Source organism: Mycteria americana, chromosome 6 (genome assembly GCF_035582795.1).
Source record: "Mycteria americana isolate JAX WOST 10 ecotype Jacksonville Zoo and Gardens chromosome 6, USCA_MyAme_1.0, whole genome shotgun sequence".
NCBI classification, from domain to species: Eukaryota; Metazoa; Chordata; class Aves; order Ciconiiformes; family Ciconiidae; genus Mycteria; species Mycteria americana.
This window is the reverse complement of record NC_134370.1, coordinates 29,299,012-29,320,417: the sequence shown is the minus strand read 5'-3', so window position 1 is coordinate 29,320,417 and position 21,406 is coordinate 29,299,012. Positions and strand designations below refer to the sequence as shown.

General features: G+C 43.1%; 1 protein-coding gene across 1 annotated transcript in view; it reads right to left on the bottom strand.

Annotated features, from left to right (window-relative positions):
- Positions 1-16,573, bottom strand: part of CSGALNACT2 (chondroitin sulfate N-acetylgalactosaminyltransferase 2) — a 34,187-nt gene extending 17,614 nt beyond the window's left edge. The window contains exon 1 of the mRNA XM_075505195.1: positions 16,484-16,573. The gene's annotated coding sequence lies outside the window, so the exon portion shown is untranslated. The remainder of the gene's footprint in view (positions 1-16,483) is intronic.
- Between the last annotated feature and the right edge of the window lie 4,833 nt (positions 16,574-21,406).

Here is a 21,406-nt window from a genome sequence, read left to right as displayed (position 1 = left end):
TGGGGGAAGTTCTGGGACTTGAGTAACTTCAGTTTAGTTTCAGTATGCTTATGAGATTAGAAAAATATTGCCCACTCCAATACTCCTCATATATGGGTTGGACAGACTGTTATCTAACACCACCAGCAGCCACAAACCCCATCTTCCTCAGTCCCTGCAAATAAGTCACGGTGCCACGATGCGCTCCGTGTGTTTACAACAAACACCTTGCAACATTTCTCCCCAATATGTCCTTGCAACATTTCTCCCTTCCCATTCGGCTTCCAGCATCAGGATATTGCTTTAGTGAGAACCAGGTACCACGCGGTATCATATTCAGTGGTATCATGATCAGCATGATACCATGATCAGTGGTATCTTATTCAGCATCCTCATTTGCACGAAAGCTCCAATAACAAGGCCTGAAAGATTAAGTAATTTATTCATACCGCCAACACCAATACCTGCGATAGCTGACCTAAACTGGCATGCATGTCATGCACACTAAGTTTTGCAAGAGCTGCACACCTTGGAGTTGTCCAGCTGAAGTCTACAGGAATGCTTGAAGCAGTTATTAGTATTTCTAGTGCTAAAGTTCCTGCCTATGACCCCGTTCACAAATAAATTAGAGCCACTGTGTAGAAATTCTTAATACAGCAGCTTAAAGGCAATAGTTATCTGAAACTGAAGCTTTTTGAATTCATGTAAAGCTACTGGACACTTCGGGACAAAATAAGTAGCAGTTATCAACTGAATTCTAAATGACATCCTTTTAAGTCCAAATAAGATAGAAGTTAGTCACTCCTCATTGCACAAACACAACATTATATATATGCAAGTTAAATGCCTATAAAGAGTGATCAACACCAGATGTATCCTCAGACCAGGGTCCAGACGTGGTGAATCAGGGGAGACAGAAGAAAAAACAATCTACAGGATAAAACCAGTTCACAGAAATGATGTAATACCATCCCAAGCTTTCTTTAGTACAAAGTTGCCTATTTGATGTTTTTTCACATTTCTCCCTGAATTCTTGTTCTGTTAGACTGCAAGAGGTGAAGCCGCGATTAATAACAAAGAACCATATGTTTCTTTAAACCTTGATAAACGCTAGACTGTACTAAAGCCACTCCATGCAGAAGCTGGCACATCTTAGATCAGTCAAGGCATATTGAAAAACGATCGAACTACCCGAGTTGCACAAAGTATTGACAAACCCAGTCCCAACTATTTTTCACTGCACAGCCTTATTACTGCTGTCAAGAACAAATGCATTTTTACATCGCTGTATACACAAACACAGCTACCATACCACTACAAAAATCAGCTTTTCAAGTTATGAAGAGATGCTTTTGGTACTGGGGACAGGGTAGGAAACAAGGCCGAGTCTTACAGCTCAGCAGGACACAAAGATGACAGCTTTGTGTCTTTCCTTTACCTTTCTCCTCACTTTTACAGGATAATTAAAGAAAATGAAAGCATGTACTAGAAAGCAGGAGCTAATATTTCTAGTTAAGACTGTCTTAAGAGATTATCTGGGCTACCATGGTACGGTTTGATAATGGGCAGTGCAGGCGGCTGCACACCACGGCCAGATTTGGTTCATCACTGAACCTCTAACTTAAAGCCACCTAAGCCACACAAACGCCTACCACCACGGGCGTTAAACAATCGGTAACTGTTGTTAAGCGATGAATAGATGCCCCTGAAGCTGGGACATTAGCCTAGTAGGCCTTTATTCAATTCCTGCTCCACCAATAAACTGCCCTGTGTTCAACTCTGGTGAGTCACTAAGTTTCTTTAGGTCTCATTCATGTCTTAGAAGCAAGTGACAACAGATTTCCTGATGGGGTGTCAAGAGGACACAATGTACCGGGTGATTAAGATTCCCTCAGACAATAGCAGGGCGCAATGAAAGAACAACTCTGTTATTAATAACTTACTTAACTGTGGCCAAATGTACATCCTTATGGTAAGCATGGATTAAGAAAGTCAGCATGCCTCCACAGGGACTGGCTGCTTACGTTGCATCACCAAGGCAAGAACAAAAAATGACGAATAACTGCAGATTTCTGAGCCTTCCTACTGGCACTTTACCTGTGTAGAGGCGAGGGCTGTTTGTGGAGCGCTGCCTTAAGGGGTGCTTAAGGAAGAGAAACAATAAGCCCTTTCTGAAGCAATGGAAACTCCATGTGGTGGGCTATAGAGAGCTCCCTGGTTCTTTTCCTTCTAGGGTCTAATTATTCCCTCATTAGTCGAAACCCTTTTCTAGTGAGCTAGTGACAATCTTATTACCAAGACAGCCTTTTTGCACAGATAGGCCTTGCCTATTTATCTTTGACAGTTTTCCTGCGACACCATAAACAACAGGCATTTTTTCCCACTGGTTTCCCTATGGCCTTTGAAGGCAAGGAATGTTCATGCAACCAGTTACGTTAAACAACATCAAAATTTTAAATTGCACATGGAGAGCTGAAGGGGTAAGTTAGTTTGCTAAGCAGTAGGGACTGAGCCAATCTGGACATCTCTTCTTCCCGCCCCCCCCCCCCCCCCCCCCCCCCCGTATTACTTCTGCTGAGAAGAATCATCATAAAGGAGTCAGACACAGATTTCACCTTGCATCCTTCAAGGAGTGAGGGAAGCCAGTAAGAATCTTAATTCTCATCCCAACAGAAAAGGAGGGTTTGAGCCCTCTATTTCACCACCCTCTCTTTTCAGAAAAGCACTAGTTTCACATATTTACAACCCAAATCTGATATGAATTAGGCCTGGCACAGCACTATTTTAGGAATTCCAGTAACTACTCCCAGGCTGTAGAAGACAATTACGAGAGAAAGCAGGCTGCAAAACCCCAAAATTAGCAAAAGCACACAGGATCCCAAGAATCACAATAGGAAAATCAATTCAGTGTAACATGGTACATTCTGAAATTTATACGAAAGAACAGTAAGGTTACCTGGAAATACGTAATCACGCAGAAGTCCCTGGGATCAGCATTTCAGTGTTTAAGTTCCAAATCTTTCAATTGCATATGCTGATATTTCACTTTATTTCAATTCTTTGAAACAGTCTGTTTGCAGTACTCCCTACAATCTCCAAAGGACAAGACATCTGAGGCTTATACAATGCTTATAAAGATTTGCAAGTTTTCCAGAAGCAACTGGTTGTTATTCTTTCTGCATTTCCAGGGCCTTATGTATATTCAACTATGGAAATGTTTCTGTTCCTTACAAAAGAGCTCATTGATTCTCTAAGCACAAGGGAATAGACCAGCATGCTAATTGAAAATGCTTTTAAATTTGTTTTTATTATATTAGCATTCTGTTTTGGTTCCTTGTTGCAAAGGGTGAGTACGTCTTTCTAAAGAGGGGAAACATTCACACTTAAAGCAGTGACCTAATTCAGTATGCACTTGCTTCATGCCAGACTGTACAGACATTCCTCATTTTAGCATGTTCTACTTTAGACATGTCCTTTTTGTTCAGCATGCCCTAGATGGTCATAGTTTAGCTGCTTGTGAAATTCCAGCTGATTTTCATAGTTATTTTATTGTTCATAATTTCACCCAGATGCCACAGATATTCACTGTCTTAAACTCCCTCCATACACACATACTTCTCTCCTTGGCAAGTTATACAATGAAAACATAAGGTCCAATATTCCATCTTATTCTGAAGAGCATCACTGAAAACAGAATTGATTGTGAATGTTAGAGAAACATTGCACACACAGTTATTTTCTCATTTGCTGAAACCAACACAAAGCAAGTTGGCCGTCTTTGCTGTTGCAGACAATCTTTGCATAAAGCCTGGAGTGAGAAACTTCAAACCATACCTTAAGTATGCAGAAACACATCATCTCTGCTTAGACAGCCCGCTGAGGTATAGCCTCAGAAAAGAAACAAATTTGTTCAGGAATTTATTATACAGCTCTAGTCAAATGAGTACCGAAGTCAGATTTTTCTGCTGTCGGGAAGGTTAATAGAAAGGGGAAAGCAGAGAAGAGAAAAAATATCCAAGAGAAGAGTTAGGGGCCATAGTTAGTCTAATATCTCACCCTCACTGGACTGACTGCAAGTAACGTGCTTTTATCACAATTCCACCATCTGATTTGCTTTCAGCTACGGCTCTGCCTCCCTAGCACACAAGCACACACACATGCACGCTGCTGGATGAGAGAGAAGTTGAAAGCCACTATCAATTTAAGGAAAGAAGATCTACACTCAAGAAAATCAGCAGGAAAGTAAAAATAACCACAAACCATTTTAGACCGTACCAGTTTAATAATAAATCCTGAAGAATTTGAAAGTTGCACTTATACACATCGCAACCACTGCCCACAGTAAATCAATCACATCAGGCACAAGCAACAGCTTATTTTCAACTTTTTGAAAGCTTAGAGCATAATACACTGTTCCAATCCATCACAACATGCAAGCTTAATTTGTAAGCACAGAACTGCAGCTTTGCTACTCCCATTATCTGACTGACACTAAAGTGAATTTTTCTTCCAGCTACCTCTTATGATTTTCATCAAGATTTCCTCATGTCCTCCTCTGTACCTTCCCAGCATTCCCACTGCATGGCATACTACCTTGGCATGCTCACACGGACAATACTGTACAGGACCAAACCTGTAAGAGCACACACCAGCACCCCTCAACAGCACAGAGCAGTTTCTGCAGAAAGTTATTTTTCCAGACATTGCAGATCTAAACCAGAAGTCCAAGAGTTAAAAAAAACAACCAACACAAAACAAAATGACAAGACATCTGCCTTGGGAGACTAGGTGACAGAATTAGCTCTCCATCAGATCTAACTCAACCCCACAAAATCTGTGATCCGTAATTCCTATAAACTTATCACCTCAGCCTGGTTGATAAATATGAAACACAGTTGCATTCGGCTTGTGTCCAGTCACACGGCAGACTCCAATTGTCACCTTGAATCGTGTATATATGAGTATGTATTTTAGAAGCGAGGCAACACAAGCAGTAACAGCTATGCAATCTTCTATGTTACTGCAGCCAGCCTCACCTGGCTGCTCATCAGCTAACAACCCAGGATAATGCTGAGCTATCAGTTTAGCACTACTCCAGTTCACTCACAGGTTTGGGGTTTTTTTGTCTCCCTCTGCTTTCTTTGTTATAAACTCCCACTGGTAAACACTGCCAAAGCCAGAGTCCCACGGAGGGGGCGGGTAGGGGGTCAACGACTGCACACTGATCACTGAGCATCTTAGCTCATGTTTAATTAAAGACATGGGAAAAAAAGCAAACAAACCACCGCACAGTCAACACAAGAACTGTATACATTATGAACAGCCTGCCATGAATTATCAAGTGCTTGAGCATATCTGCACTAGGTAACTTCAGACATTTGTTTAGTTCCTAAATGGGAAGAAAAAAAATTCATGCCTTTGGCACAAGGATCATAGTAGTACTTGTAGTACATCAGGGACTAATAGTTCAGCCATGGGAATCTGTAGGAAAAAGTTACTTCAGTGATTGGTGACAACAATCACATGATTTATTACTCAAAAAATAATATTCCCTATGCAAATGGTTTCTTTTACAAAAGCAACATGGTGCTTTTGCCAGCAGAAATGCTGTGCTCCAAAATAAAATTAAGACTAACCCTCCACAAGTTTCCACTGTCACATCAGAGACTCCCGTACACGGGGAAGATATATGGGGTTTCTCATCTCCCTTGTTTCATGCAATAGATCAACTCACTCTCAACGCTAGAGAGAGGCTTTACTGATAAGAAATTCTGCCTTTTTTCACTTCTAAACAAGGCCCTGATGCTGTTTATTAATTGCACCTTTTCAGAAGATGCAACTGAAGCAGCACACTCTATACTAACCAGAAGCCACCTTTAAAGAAGAAAGCATAGAAAAGAGTATGGTTTCATTTTAATAGTGGAGCTTGATCATCGCAAGGATCGAGTCTACCTAGGTTTAGCCTATGAAGGACAATCAAGCAGGTCTTGCTCTTTAGACGCTTCCCAAACCCTCTCTTCAATTTGTGCCTCAGTTTCACCAAGTTCACTGGCATGTGTTTTTACAATAGCAACACAGACCATCAGGGCTGTGTGAAGGACCTGTCCTGCCCCTGCACCACCTACTGCTTCCCCACCCTGGATACATAACCAAAAGATAAATCAGGATGCCAAGCTGACAGAACAGGAAATAATGCGGGTTTTATTGTCTCCCTTCTCAGTGCTACAGCTAACGTAGCAGAGAAAGCGAGCAGAAGGTGATAATCCAACAACCTAGAAATGGCAGTATTTTTGCCACAACAGTCCCTGGAAAAAGCAGTCATGCTGTCATCCTCAAATGAAGGAAACATTAACTGTACTGAAATGGTTTAAATGCAATTCTTACATAATCTACTGTGAAATGACAAGGAAAAAAACCTGCCTTTTGCTGAAGCAGTTTTATCTCCCATAAGTTAGAGAAGCAAGTAAGTTATTGTACGTCCCAGCATTTGCTGTTCCTACCCAAAACCAAATCCATTACACCATTACATAGTTAAGTGGACAAATGAAAGAACAACATTGTTCACATTATTTACTTTATACCTAATCCAAAGTAAGCAATGAGCTTATGAATAGGAGCCCTGCTTTGCCTTCAGTGAAACCAGAGCAAGCCCATTTGTCTAGAAACTGCTGAATTGAAATGGGAACTTGAAACCCAACCAGCTACACCTTAACTACACTGGTCAGTATTATCCCATTTCAGATAAGACCAGGAAATAAAAATCAATGCATAGCTGCTTTATTGTTTTTATGAAGAAGAGACATCTGCTTGGCAAGAAGGAAGCTAGGTGAAATGTGCTAGCTAAGACATGTCCTAGCTGGAGGAGTTTTGTTTGCTTGCTTTAAAATTATTGTTATTGAATAGCTATCCTGAAAGACTCACTACCTTCAGCTTCCATTAAGATAAACAACTTTTCTATTTTACACACCTTTTCCTGTAGTTTATAATATCTAGCTCGTGGGTTTTTGCCCTGCTGTAGGCATCATTCCCCTTTTTATATTTGGTAAAAAACCCACAATGTCCAAACGTAGAGAAGCAAGACTTCTTCCCTTATTGTAAGGGAATTAAAGGAACAGCAGTATTATATGACTACACTTACTTTGCCTACCCTATTGGTTGCTAAAGCTCAACCTAGAAACGGGAACAAAAGTACCAGTAGCTACCTTGCTACCATCATCAGGGAAGGACTTTCTCCTGGTATTTTAACATCTCATAAGCCATGTTATTTCTCACATGAGCGTCAGGCAAGAACCTGACCTACTTCTACCACGTGCTTTGCAATACCCTTATTAACAACATACTCTCCGTGAGGGACTGCATAAATTATATGGACGCCTGTGACATGGCAGCGAGGTGGGTTCCCGGTCCAGGGCACATCACCTGAGCAACCTTCCCCAACTGATGGCAGTACTCAGGCCTGTTCACTGAAGGCTGGCAGAACCTCGGCACAGTGCATATAACACTGCAGACTCGATCAAGGGCAAAAGGACAGCTGCATTATTGTGGAGGATAGCTTAAGCGAAACTAAATCACAGTTCTTACAGCAACTGTAGCTTATCTTCATGGACGCATAGTAGTCTCTGTTAGAGTACATGCAGAGAAATCTTTATACTCCTTTCAGTATGATAGAGCAACAGCTGCAGCAAGAAGCAGGAATAACTTATGATGTCCAGTAGTCTTCAAAAAGGTAATGCTGTAGGAGGTGTTTTTTTTGCACAGGAGAACAGCCTGTTTCAAGAGGACAGAAAAAGCAGTTATACTTAAAGCGCATCACCTTACAGTGACTGAGGAAAGGTATAATACTCCTTAGACACCCAAAGTGTCTAAACGTCTTAAAAGGCCCCAGCTAAATATTTCCCCCATACAAGATGAACATGCTCCAGCAACGCAATAGAACAGTAAAAGGTAACTAGTGATCCTAGCTCAGGTGCACAGCATTTGCACAGCATACCTACATTTTCACTGATGCCATTTTCTATTCATTAAAAAATGAAATGCTGAGAATAACTGAAGTTGTCCATTGTGGGAACTGTAGCAGGCAAAAACAAAGAGCTGAAAATGATGTGGGTTTCTTGGAACTGCTTCACCTAGGTACCACACCTAACTACATTCTCAGAATCAAGTCATATTCTGTTTTCTCACATCTCTCTAATTAGCATCTAGTTCTCTATGTATGGAGATCAAGACAATGCAGTTACTGTACCCTGAGCATAGTGAAAATATATATTCCAATATATGTAAACTCTTGTGCTATTTTTAGAGAATAGCTGTCATCCAAGTTCATATGCAGAGCTAGTGGAAGATTTCCCACTGTGGGAGGTAAGAAGAAAGGTCATGCATCCAGTTTCCTTACACTTGTAAAGCAAATCTGAAAATACTGAACGGCAAACCAGATCCCCTTTGAAGCTCTGAAAGGTACCTAACAGGTGGTTATCACATACAGATTTCTTTTTTTACCCTACCAAAAGAACAGATGGAGAAGTACCCGCCTTAGCCAGGGTGTTCTTTCTAACAGTTTCACAGCTAATTAGCCAGCATTTTAAAAACCAGTTAGACACTGAATCATGTGGAAGAGTTAGGGTTGGTTTTTTTTTTTTAATTTTCTGTAATTTTTCTATAGTAAGAGCTATACTGTTTTCAAGGAGGTACAAATTCAGGTTGTGAGGAAGCTATAGCAGTTGAAATTAAAATAGTGAGAAGTTAAATTCTCAAGTGCACCTGAATCTTTCTTAGAAAGACTTTCAGACTTCTATTAATATCAGCCTTAAAAGCAGAAACATATAAAGGCAACTGATTTAAATTTCATTAAAAAGTTTCATTGGACAACTATGCACCAATTAGTACCACAGCAACATTCTCATTAAAGCTATGATTTATTGCCAAATTTTGTGGGGGGTACCCTGGACCAAGTAATATTTGCATAGAAATCTCTTCATTGCAAGTCTGAAGAGCAATAAAACTCCTGAAGTTACCATTGGAAGACATTTCCATGCATTTTGTCCAACTGGTAGTTTAGCTTGAGAGCTTTAAAATATCTAAAACCAGTTTAAAATACAATTTGATACAGAAGCTCTGAGAAAAATGTTGCCCTGGAGATCAATCACCCTAAAGTTTTTCTTAAATAAACTGACTCAGCTAGCTTAAGTTCACATGTGGTATTCAAAACCAGGCTCACTTTGCTTTTCCTCAGTCCATGAATTTAAGATGGCAGGAGGAACACAACCTACAAATATTTTCAGAATGGCTAAAAATCAGCGTAGTAGTTTAGGTTCTGCTTTCAGCACAACAAATCAGCCATGAATGTCACCAGAAGTGAAAGCTGGATGCCAAACAATTGAGAAACATCTGGTGCATTCTAGAAGCACAGCTTGATGCACTTATGTCATCTGTAATTTTTCAATTTGACATTATAACTAAGTATTAACTTACTCTTAAAGGACTAGCAATACCAGGCTTCACTGGAAGCAGAGAAGCTAGCAGCTTGTCAGAACTATCTATCTTGATATTCTTTTTTTTTTTTTTTTTAAAGTTGCCTTGCACTGAAAAAGACACCACTGTGGAAAAACAGAAACACCAAACACTCAACATTTCGCATTTCCCCGCTCCGTCTCTCTTTGGTTTGTTATTCAAGTCCCTGAAGTCAGTCTTTGGACCACTGGGACCATCCTTCCTCCTCTTCATGAAGAGATGACCATGATTTGGAGGGGAAAGAAGCCAGGAGTTTCTGTAAACCTCTGTTGAGTCTTTACAGGCTCCTTGTGCCATTCTTCTGTTGTGCTCATATTCCACAACTTTTTTTTTTTGCTAGTTTTGCTTCACAGCAGGGAAATACAGGTTGTTACCACGACACTTGTTGCAAACTATTTATTCAAATTGCCACATTTGACACATGATCCTACTGGAAGCAACTTCTGCTACGCTATTTTAACACTGGTTTAAAATTTGGTTACTTTCTCCTCTTGCCCCTTCAGACAAGTCAACTTAAATCCCTATCACGCTTTCACCTCTCCGTCTAACTAGGTAAAACTCTAATAGAAGCCCAGGACCTTACACAACTAAGGAGCAACTCTGAAGGGTTAAGTGCAATAAATTCAAAGTCACTGGGTTATGTCTGAAATCTGAAAAAAACCCAAAGAAACAGGGCTTAGTAGCACTTAATAGCAGAATCTAATCCAGCATTTTGGATGTTAAAACTCAGTCCTGTTTGAAACATTGGGAGCGGTGGGGCAGAGTTTGCCCTGTACAGACATCTTACTGGAGCACTGCTTCCAGACTGTGCTGGGAAGAGGCAGGCACAGCAGTCACGCCAGCCTCTGGCCAGCTGGCACCAACCTCAACCGATACTCACCTCCTGCTCTGCAAACTGTACGTCCCTTCAGAAGACTTCTATCCATATCAGAAGCTCCCAGATCACATGAAAAATGGACTAAACTACTATCACTCAGCAGTCTTAATTTCCACTCTAGTAGAGCGCTAGGAAGACATGCGAGCCATCTGCTGCCCCCAGGGCCACCAGTAGTATCAACAGTGCTGACAAGCAGTGCTGAGACAGTGCTGACAGTGTCTCATCATTTTTGACACCACTGCTTGGGGAAACCCTTAAGAGACAGCGGAAGTGCTACCACAAGTCATCTGAAAGCTATCACCCAAAACACTCTTCCAGGACAGATTTTATTTCATAGAAACTAATGACTTAGCCCTCCATATAATTCCAGAGACTCTAAGCTGTGCTCAAGACTAGCATTTTGTATCCTCAGAGTGTGCTTCAAAACACACGGTCGTTTACCGAATTTCCCCTGCTTTAATGCATTTCCCCTGCTTTAATGCAGCAGTGTTCACAACAAGCTTCAGTTGCTTCCTGTGCATCACTGCTCAACACCTGCCCTTGCAACAGCAACACAGACTCAACCCAGAAGAATTGTTTAAATATTATTTTTGCTCTTTCTGGAAAGAAGATATACATATGTAAACACTGGACAGGAACACTGGAGTAGCAAGAAATCTGCCTGGTTAGCTACCTTGCTACAATTAACTATCAGATGTTAAATATCATAGGATGCCACAACATCTACCAACAAAGTTATCTGCAGCACCTCTGCACAGCAGCACCTCAGCCATCAGCTTTAAACTCTGTTTCCTGCAACTACACACCTGCAAGCCAGAAACTATCCTTCCATGTCTTTCTCTTGCAACTGGCATCTGAAGAATTATTAGGGCCCTTTTTCCTTACAGGATTATCTGAGACTAGTCACCCTGACTTCAAAATCCTAATATGTTAATACAAAGGTAGCCTAGCTTTGTATGCAACTTTTTGGAGAACTCGGGCGTCCTACAATTTTGATCTCTTATGAAAGTGCTGATCTACAAAAAGTAGTCTTGACAAAAAGCACAATTAACAGCGCAGGCACATTAACCTCCTTTTGTGGGTGATGTTCATTTGTCAAAGTTAAATACGAGAAGCAGATATCTATATAGGGATAAAAAGCTAAACTGTTTAGAAATTTTACTTGTAAATATTTAATATGTGCAAGTACTGTATTTTTAAGTCCACCTTTAGTTCCTAGCTGTTATGCATTGTATTATTTTACCTTTGAACACATAAGAATCTTGAGTTATGTTCAGCTCAGTGAAAGGACTCTGTTGCCTGTGACAGCCATTATATACGTGGCAGGACCCATCTCCAGAGGATTCATTAGCCATGAAAGAATTTTACTTCTGTTCTACAACTGGAATATCAGCTTCCTTTAACAGAAACTCCCTGCAGTATGCCAGAGAAGAGTAAACTAAGAGCTCCCTTAGTTTCTGGCAGAACAAGTGCCAAACGTGTCTGCCGCCCAACCCTCTCCCAGCGTCGGTCCAGCCATCCCTACGCTGCCGAGACGGCTGCGCTACTTCAGTTCTGCACTTTTCTTTAGTCACCTATTGTGTACTTGCACTCAAACTCCCATAGGTAACGTTCTTATCCCTCCATCTATTGAAGTAATGAATTAATTGGAAGAGAGACACTGATGGGAAGACTCACTTTGGACACCAGAAGGGCACGTATGCTGGCCGTCAGGTGCTGATCCAGGCTTTCCAGACAGATGCCCTCAGTGATATCCCTACCAGAAAGCCCAGTACCATGAGGGAGGTGGATCCTCTTCTAGAAGCTGCTTCGCTAGTGAAACAGCACCGTTTAGTAGGGGGGAGGAAGAAAGGGCAAGAAAAACAGCAAGACAGACCTGCCTTTTATCACCCACCCACTCTACCAGTGAAATACTTGGTTAATACAACGGAGGAAGAAGGTGAAAGAAAAACACAGGCAGGCCTGCCCTTTCTGTCACTCACCAACACCCGCCAAGATGATCCTCAAACGTACCTATTGAGGAGACATGCCCATCTGCCACCGAAGGCCAGGGAGGCAGATGGGGTTTAGACCAAGAACGCCCCAGGGCCACGGTGGGGACTAACAGAAGCGATTAGACCCAAGAGCATGGTGCTGGAAGGCACATGTACTGCAGGCAGATGCTAATGAGTAAACAGGCTGATCACTACAGTTATTTTTTACAGTTGGAGATGATTAAGAATGGCAGGAAATGGTTAGATTAAAAAAAAGTACGTGCAAGATTTCCTCACACAGTAGCTTCCTCACCTGAAGTCACATTTGGATGCTCTGAACTTCACTTTGAAACACTGATACTCCATTGATGCTCTTTCCAACGCTCACATTTGCACTCACAGCACTGGCAACAGCTTACCAGCTTTATCAATTTGCTAATAAGAGTTTTAGAGCATCTGGTTTGTGAATAGGAGAAGCCTTTAAAAACAGGTAAGGTAAAGCAGAGAATATGCCAAGATATTCTTCCCACCATACTCCACTCCGAAATAATTGTGGAGCAAGTGACTCCTGCCAATCTTACCATACACAGAAGAGAAGCAGTATGGACAGCCTAGTGCCAGCACAGAAAGAGTACAAGCTTCTCACACGCATTTTAGTGTGCCACATTTTCCTTTCCCCTTGAACCTCTGATCTTTAGTTACTACATATAGCTTGCAATGATTATCTAGTTACTCTTACTTTTAAAAAAAAAAGTTTCTCAGCTAGCAGTGACCATCAGAATCACCAATTTAGGTTAGACACACAAGGTGTAAGATACCCAAGAACTATTGAGCTGTCTAACCCACCTGTCTACATTTTTAGGTATACGCAAGATACCCACAGCCTCACTATAAAAATTTTTAAACAGGCTTAGATGAAAGCAGCAGCTAGAGGCACCAAAAAAAAGCCTCAGACAGTATCCTGTCCCACTCCTTTTGCACCAGAAGACATGCATGACAAGGGGGGCTGCAACTTGCAGTACTGTTCCTGCCTTCAGAAATGTTTACTTTTTTTTCAAAATAGCTTCATAAAAAATAAAGATTACTAAAGTCATTGTACACTTTCAGATTTTTCTAATAAACAATAATATTAATGGAAGTGCTGGGCTTTTCTAATCATCATTCAAAATGAAACTGGTCTGGCAGACAGTGAGAAGTGCCCTTCCACAAATTCTTCTTACAAGCTGTGGCTATAACTCAGAAGTAAAACTGTATTCCCATTCCCTTAAAAAAGCATTATATTTCTTTATGAACATCTTGTGAGTTATGATCTCATTTTCTCATTTCCAGCACTAAGCTTGCAAGAACATAGTTAGTTGCATAAAGTACAGTATTTTTTTTTTTCCTTTACAAAAGCTATTATGCTCCTGAAACATTTTCTTTCCATTGTACCCTTTGAGAGTTCTTTTCTAAGGACTTTTTTTTTTTTAAAAAAAGAAAGTCTTGTGCTTGAAATCCCTGTCTATTTGCTATTTTATTTTTCCAAGAGCAAGGTTATAATGGTTTCTTCCCATACTTTTCTTCTGGAGGGCTGGTCGTCTAAGAGGGTAGAAGACAGATGAGCTAACTGAAAGCCAAGCACGTTATCAGTTCCAGTGCCACCCAAATCCTTATCCAAAGCCTGAGTTTCATCCCACCTCCATGAATTCTGCTTCAGCGTTATTTAATGAGAAAATACTGCAAGTCATGAAGCTTGCTTCATAATGACAGACTGTTTCAGCGTTAAGAAAAATGTTGTGCAATTTGTTTTCTGCAATAAAAAAAACTGGCCTCATATTTCTCATATCCTCCCTCCCCCAAGTTTAGTTTTATCTCTTGTATAAGTTCAGGTCATTCTGGTGATGCTTTTTACAAAGAGGTCCACAGAACACTCCTGGCAAGCGCAAAAGTAGCAGACTGTGGTGCAGGGCTGGAAACTGTTGTGCCAGATATGCTTGTGGGTTTTCTTGGCAACAGACCACAGCTACTTATCATTTAACTATGCCCTCAGATGATGTTTCTCACTGACTTGGGAAGACCCATATCCCGGGGCTGGAACTTAAAAGCTAAGAATTTAAATTCAAGAATAACTTGGTGCAACTTCTACCACAACGCAGCAGCCTCAATGATAAATTCAGGGTTCTCCGTTTCTTTTTTTTTTTCTTCCCCCTTTAAGCCTGAGGAAGGCACTGAAAAAGTCATGGGATCAAGAAGGGAAAGAACTATTCACGATCAACTGATCTTAATTACACTGAAGTTTTCATGGGTTTCCTCCAGGAACAGACAAGCGAAACAATTTCTAATTGTGCTGTACAGTCCCGTACTTCAAAATCGTTGTTCTTCCTTCCATTCTCAGCTTACAGATGGTTTAGGACAGTGGTGCTGTAGCAACACTCAGTGTGGGTCTCCTGATACTTACGATAAGGACTTACTGGCAAGAGTCTCCCATAAAAGCCTCAGGGTATAACTGAGGCCCATAGTTAACACCCCATCCACAAAACACATCTGCCTCCACGGACAGCTACTGGGAATACTTCCAAGCCGCTGTCTTTGACAGTGTTTGGGAACTCACTATCTAGCTAATAAATAAAGGGAAGCCAGAAGTTTCCTTCAAACACACTGAAGCAAGATAGGAACTTTCAGCTAGCGCAAGCTGGAAAAGAAGAAACCGTCTTATTCACGGGCCCTGGCACTTACATTCTCCAAGAAAAAAAAAAAAAAGAAGAGAAAAGGAATTTTTACTATATGACCTTAGCTTGAGGGATATTCAGTCTGTGTTAAGCCAACCTCATTCTTTTTTGCAGCTCTTCCAAGCTACCCATCAGAGCAATAGAATACGCTTAGCTCTTATCCATCATCTACAAACTTAGCAAAGAGATCAATGTCTCAATTTCTGCGTGATAGAGGGACTTGAAGAGAAAAAAAAAGACAAACCACAAACAAACAAACTACAAAACCACAGAATAAAGTAAATGTTAATTCAGCAGATCTGGATTATACCTCACTGAAAACACATAGTATCAAGTTTATACTCAGCTTTAAAAACTGTCTTACAAATTGCAAACCCCCTGTTTCTGCTTTAGTATTCCTATGGGTTAAATATAACTCCTATAAACGAGTTAGTTTCAAGATTAATAGACTGATAACAATGATACAATTTTATTTTTGATGTTCAATATCAAAACGTTCCAACTTTCACAGTTTACAAGAGCACTGAATTTACTGAGCAAGAATCTGGCCAACAAAAAGCAGGAGATGTAAACCATAGTTAAACAAGTCTAAATACCCCACTGAAAATAATTAAGTGCCCTCTTATCATTTCCTTTATTTGGGGGGCGGGGGGCGTTGGTGGAAGGAATTGGGGTTTCTCACAGGTTGAGCGAGTTAAAACCCAATCCCCAACCAGCCCATGCACCGAAACAGGGAGATGACATTCTGACCATCCAGCTTGGGACCATCACCAATTACGCCCGGTCGCAACAAGGTAGGGGAGATCAGCAACGATGCTTTCCCCGGAGATGTCAAACCTCACTGCATTTCCAACGCTGCCTGCAGATAGGCGCATACCCAAAAACGCACTCTCCAGCGTATTTAAGGCTGGTTAATATAATGGTGAGGAGGAAGAGAGATGAGTTTTATTGCTGAGATAGCGCCAAGATAAAAACCGAACTAGGTGTGCAAGGCCCCCGCCTTGCACCAGGCCGGTTCGAGCAGCCCCGGTTAGAGATCCCACCTGCTGACCCCCCCGGCACCGCCGCCACCCCAGGGCGGGGCGGACACCACCGGCCGGCCGCGGGCGCGCCCCTCTCCCCTCCGCCCGGCCGTTAGCTCGGGCTGGCCTCAGCCCCGCCACACGCTCCGCGGCCGGCCGGGAGACAGGGACGGACGCGCCTCGCTGCCGCTACCCGCCGGCCGGCTGCCGGGACGCCGCTCGGCACCTTCCCCCGGCGGCAGGGAGGTGGCCGCGGGCCAGCCCCCTCGGCGGGCCGAGGCCGGCGGGCAGGTGAGGGAACGAGGAGCCGGGTGAGGGGCGCGGCGAGCCGGCGAGGGGAGCGGGGGAGGGAGGTGCCGAGCGGGGGGAAGCGGGAGGGCCGGAGGCGGCGGAGGGGCGCGGGGCGGCCGTACTCACCGCGCGGGCCCCGCCGCGGAGCCGCGGCCCCACTTCCTGTGCGCTAGGAAATGAGCGGGCGGGGCGCCTCCGCCGCGGCCCTTAAAGGGGACGGCACCGGCCGCCCCCGACCGCCCCCGGGGCGGGACCGGGCGCCGGGGGCGGTGGCGGCCGCGGCCGCGCTGTGGGAGCGCCCCCCCTTCCCCCCCGCACGTGGCGGCGGCCCCGTGGGCTGCTGCGGAGGGGAAGCGGCGGGGCCCGGAGGGGCCGCTGCCGAGCGGCCGTTAGCGGCGGCAGGGAGGGGCCGGCGGGGCCCCGCGGCTTCCCGCCAGCCCAGCGCCGCGGGGTGCCCTCGCCCCGCACCCGTCCTCCCTCCGCACATCCCGAGGCTGAAGGCTCGTTGGGCTCCGCGCACCCTGGAAAGGCGAGAAGTACGCGATGGAGAGCTAATGTCGGGAGTGCAATAAACAACCCGTATGTGGCTGGTAGCAAGCGACACGCAGATCTACCGGGGAGGGCTCGTCTGGGCAGGTTTGTTCATCACTGCAGCGCCCGAGGCCACGCGTAACGTGGACAGACCACGGCAGATCTCTTTGGACGCGGCGGGAGGAAGGGCGCATCCGACCCCAGGCCCAGAGCGAGCGCTGCCTGGCTTCCACGGGGCGCTCTGCCGGCGGTGACCCGCCGCCTGCTCGGCGTCCCCGCGACGGTGGCCGCCGCTGCGTGTAACGCGGCGAGAAGCGGCCGCCCTGCTGCGGGCCGTGCTGCGGGCCGTGCTCGCTCTGCGCTGCTTTGGAGCTGCCGCCCCCCGCCTTGGGCAGCTGTTGCGGCCGGGCTGGTGTTCCTCGCCCCGTGGCGCAGCGTGCTTGGGCTCCTCTCCGGGTACAACCGCGGCGCTCCGAAGTACGGGCGGCAGACGCTGCTGTGCCGGCCGTGGAGATCAACGGCTAGCAGGGTTCCGGCAGCAGCGCAGTGATGCCCATTCTTCAGATGTTAACAAAAACGTAGAACTGTGATGTAGCCTCTATGCTGGAGACGCAGGGTCTACAACAAGCAGAACTTACCGATCATTATTTTCTGCTCACGCAAATATTTGTTTACAGTTCTATATTTCCAGAAGAACATTTCATTATATTATTATTTTTTTAATTTTCTGCAGGGCTTGACTTGAAGCCAGGCTTAGGATCTCATGCACTTTTCAGCCGTCTGCATGAAGGGTGGCCTGTAACGGCTTAAAAGGGTAAGGCCCAGAACAGCTCAGGAAGCGGGTGAGGCAGTAATGTTCTTTCATAACTATATATCAAACGTTTCTGGCCCCGCTTATCAAAAACGGAGTCATACGCACTCAAAAGCAAGTAAAGGCTTATTCTGTAAAGGCCTGCACCCTCGACTTGACATCACTCCGCTGGTTTGCCTGTGACTGCTCACCTGCCTGAAAGGTAGGCACTAAGTGCTTTCCAGAGTGGAGCCCCCGATGGTGTTGGCAGCAGAGGCCACCGCCTCTGTCACGTTATGCTCTGTCAAGGTCTGCACCCCATTTAGCACAGAAGCCCTTTGTCTTCAGGCAGACGGAAACCCGTTCGTTCATAAATAGCTACACCGCACAGCCTGGGAGGGGGCTGGGTGTCCAAGGACCTGCTCTGTTCAGTCCAGATTTCAAGCCCTCAGACAACAAAGGTCTTTCCAGGGAATACCTTAAATAAATGGTGATTTTAAATAGACAGGGTTTTTCCATATGGACTGGGAACACTCTTAGTAGTCTCTGCTGTCAGGCTCCACTTCACTGCTCTGGTCCATTAACAGGGAAAGCACACTTGGCTGGTGTGACCAGCCGTCCATGCAGGCACTTTCCTATCCTTTGAAGCTTGTCATGAGGCTGGATTGTCAGTTAGGTATCCATCAAAAATATATTTGAAGAGGCTCGTGGAGAAGAGAGTTATCAGAAGGTTTTAGATTTTCACATATGTACTCCTGAAACTAGGTAAACATGGGCTCATTATTTTTTTAAAATAGTATGTGAATATACTACTATTTTAAACCTGACCTCATGCGAAGTTTCAGTGGTGCATATTACAGATGACTGTTGAATACCCCTCAGCTCCTGCTTGTCTTCTGTGTTGTGGTAAATGGGTAGGCGTTTACTAGACACCCGTGTTACTTAACTGATACTGGACACTGCAGTGTTCTGTAGGAGTAATATTATTTGGAAGTACAAGAAGATAACAGAATGGAAATAACTGAAATTACTGATTTCATTAACGCTACAATGTAGGTCTCAAACTCTGACAACCCTGCATCACCTGCTAGTTGGTCTATAGAGAGCAGCCAGGCTCTGAATATTGTCCTTCAGGCTTCCCAGGTACTACTTTTCTGCACAAGAGCTAGTTGCCACTATGTGGGGAGATCTCTACAGTGCCTTACAGGAGATTGTACACAGAATACTTTTTCTTCTTCTTTAAGTGCCAGTTTCCTCTATTTACCAGAGTTCCTTCACTTCCAGAAAGATTATTTTATTTTTTTTCAGATTGAGAGAAGGAAAGAAAAATGGGTTTCTTAAACTCTAGTAGTAACAGCTTAGGTATTCATAGTCATCTCTGTATAAGAGATCTACCACGACAGGAAAAACGATGTTTTTGCAGTGATGTTGTGTATAACTTCCTGACTCTTCTACCAGAATGAGCTATTCAAGATTAGACATTCCTTCATAACTCAGACCTATATTTATGCTGACAGATGTTGTAGTTCCTATTTGGTGTTAGTCTTACAGGCCTACAGAGGAATTTCTGGTTTGCTTGTGAATAAAGCAGGCAATAAAACATATAGCAAATGCCCGTGTTTTAAGACACAATTCATTTCAGCCTGGGGATTCTCCTTAGAGAGGGTTTTGCAGACCTCCTAGCATCTGAAAGCAATAAGTGTATATATATATATGTGACACGGCTTTGAATTTTATTAAAATATTATGATAGGATGATTATTTTAGAGACATAGAGACAGACTTTAAAAATGTTTTGCTAAACTTTGGTAAACACTGTTCTGAAATCGGTACGGTTAGGGGAAAGGAAGTGGCTGGCAATAGCTGATTCAAAAAAGAAGAGTTTTCCAGAACAACATTAGCTCCAGCCTCTAGTGGTTTTTGGTTTTTCTCTTTTCTTTTTTTTTTCTTGCCTTTTTTTTTTTTAAAGCATATGTGTGGGCTGGAGGGGAAGAAACAATAGGAAAAAAAGAGAGAGGAGCTGATCTGAGAACATGATGCTGAAGTGAAGGAGTAATGTAAATGAGACCAAAGGAGAAAAGAAAAAAAAGCAATCCTTCAACAGTGGATATTTTTGTTCTCTTATCCTTTCGAGCCGAAATGAAATGTGTATGCAGAATAAGAAAAATGGTCTGTTATTTTGCCTGAAAATTCAGAGCTTTAATTGCCAAACAATAGTCATTAGTTTGCCTGACACAGGGCTTTTTGTCAAATACCACAGCTCAGCCTTACTAATGGCACAATTCCAACACAATCCCATGTGAAGCCGCTTTCTTTATCCTTGTTTTAATCGTTGCAAATTACTTATAACAGATATTGAACAACGCAACCAAAAGTATAAAGAATTTTTAATAGCCTGAAATAAACCATCCTACAGTATTTTAATCATCTTGATTTATATTTTCTTCCCTTCAAATCCTCATTTTGAGCTTTTATTCCAAATTATATTCCATAACTCTTTGTCACTGGTCCTGTCCAAATACATCTTGTCGCTATGGGCTATGAAATAAGGGGTTATAGCAGAGGTGGTGGCTGCAGTAGAACTAACTTGGGTCTGGCTTGGGGAATGCTAACCTCGACCTCAGGCTCTGCTGACAACGCTGTAGTGTGAACATCAACCAGATCGCCGAAAGGCTAACCTAGGGCTCGCTTTGTGTGTCCCTCCCAAAGTAAAAAGGACACCATTACTGTCTTACCATTATCGTGGGGCATCTACCATGAGTATTAAAGGCACTTGGAAGGTCTGGGTATTTTACTTCACTGCTTCAGAGGTTGAAATAATCTCTTGACTTATGATAGGTTTAGGAGAGACAGTGCGTATGTGAACTTACTTTGTACCAGCACACCAGAGCTACTCTACCATGCAGTAATCTTCCTATATTTATTGTTAGTGTTCCCTTTATTTTGCATTGTTGCGACATTTTGCTTTTGGCAGTGCTTAGACTTTTGGCCTCTACATCTTTGAATGTTGAAGGACTGCATTTATTTATGTAGTGGTTTGGTATCAAATAAATACTAATTCTTTGGTATTATAATGTACTAAATTTTGGACCCAGAAGCATATAATTTATATCATGTTTTTTGGAAATGAACTGCTATAGATTGTTTTTTCCTGCTGTTTTGGGATCACAGTTGCTAAATTACTTCCTTTCAGAAATTCTCGTTAGAAAAGTGTGTACAGACTACATCAACCGACTTGAAATTCATATAGAGTCCTTTCACACGTTAAAGCAGACTCAGTAATTTTTATGCTCATTCATGAAAATAGAAGATGTCCCTTATTGGAAAAGATAATCAATACAATCACAGCTATAAGTTAATGTAAGTAAGATTTAATGACTTTACCTGCTATGTGAAAAAGCTTTCTTCTGGTGACAAAAATGCCTATTATAGTCTACTTGTTTTTTCTTTGAATAGTGATAACTCAGTTTACCTTTATCAGTGGTATTAGCATCTGAAAAAGTGTATGGAAGGATATATCAGAATTGTTCAGATACAATCTCTTAAAAGAACTTTTTCTTTTTGAAATCAATATGTAGTCGCTGTTAGCAACAAGTGTTTGCTGAGCTCTTTGATGGTAGCAAATGGCTCCCAGAAACATTACTGTACAAGAAGTACGGGCGTCACTTTGGTTTGTGCCGCAGAGGAGCGGGAACGCAGAAGGGGAATTGCAGGGAGCTGCGTTAAGT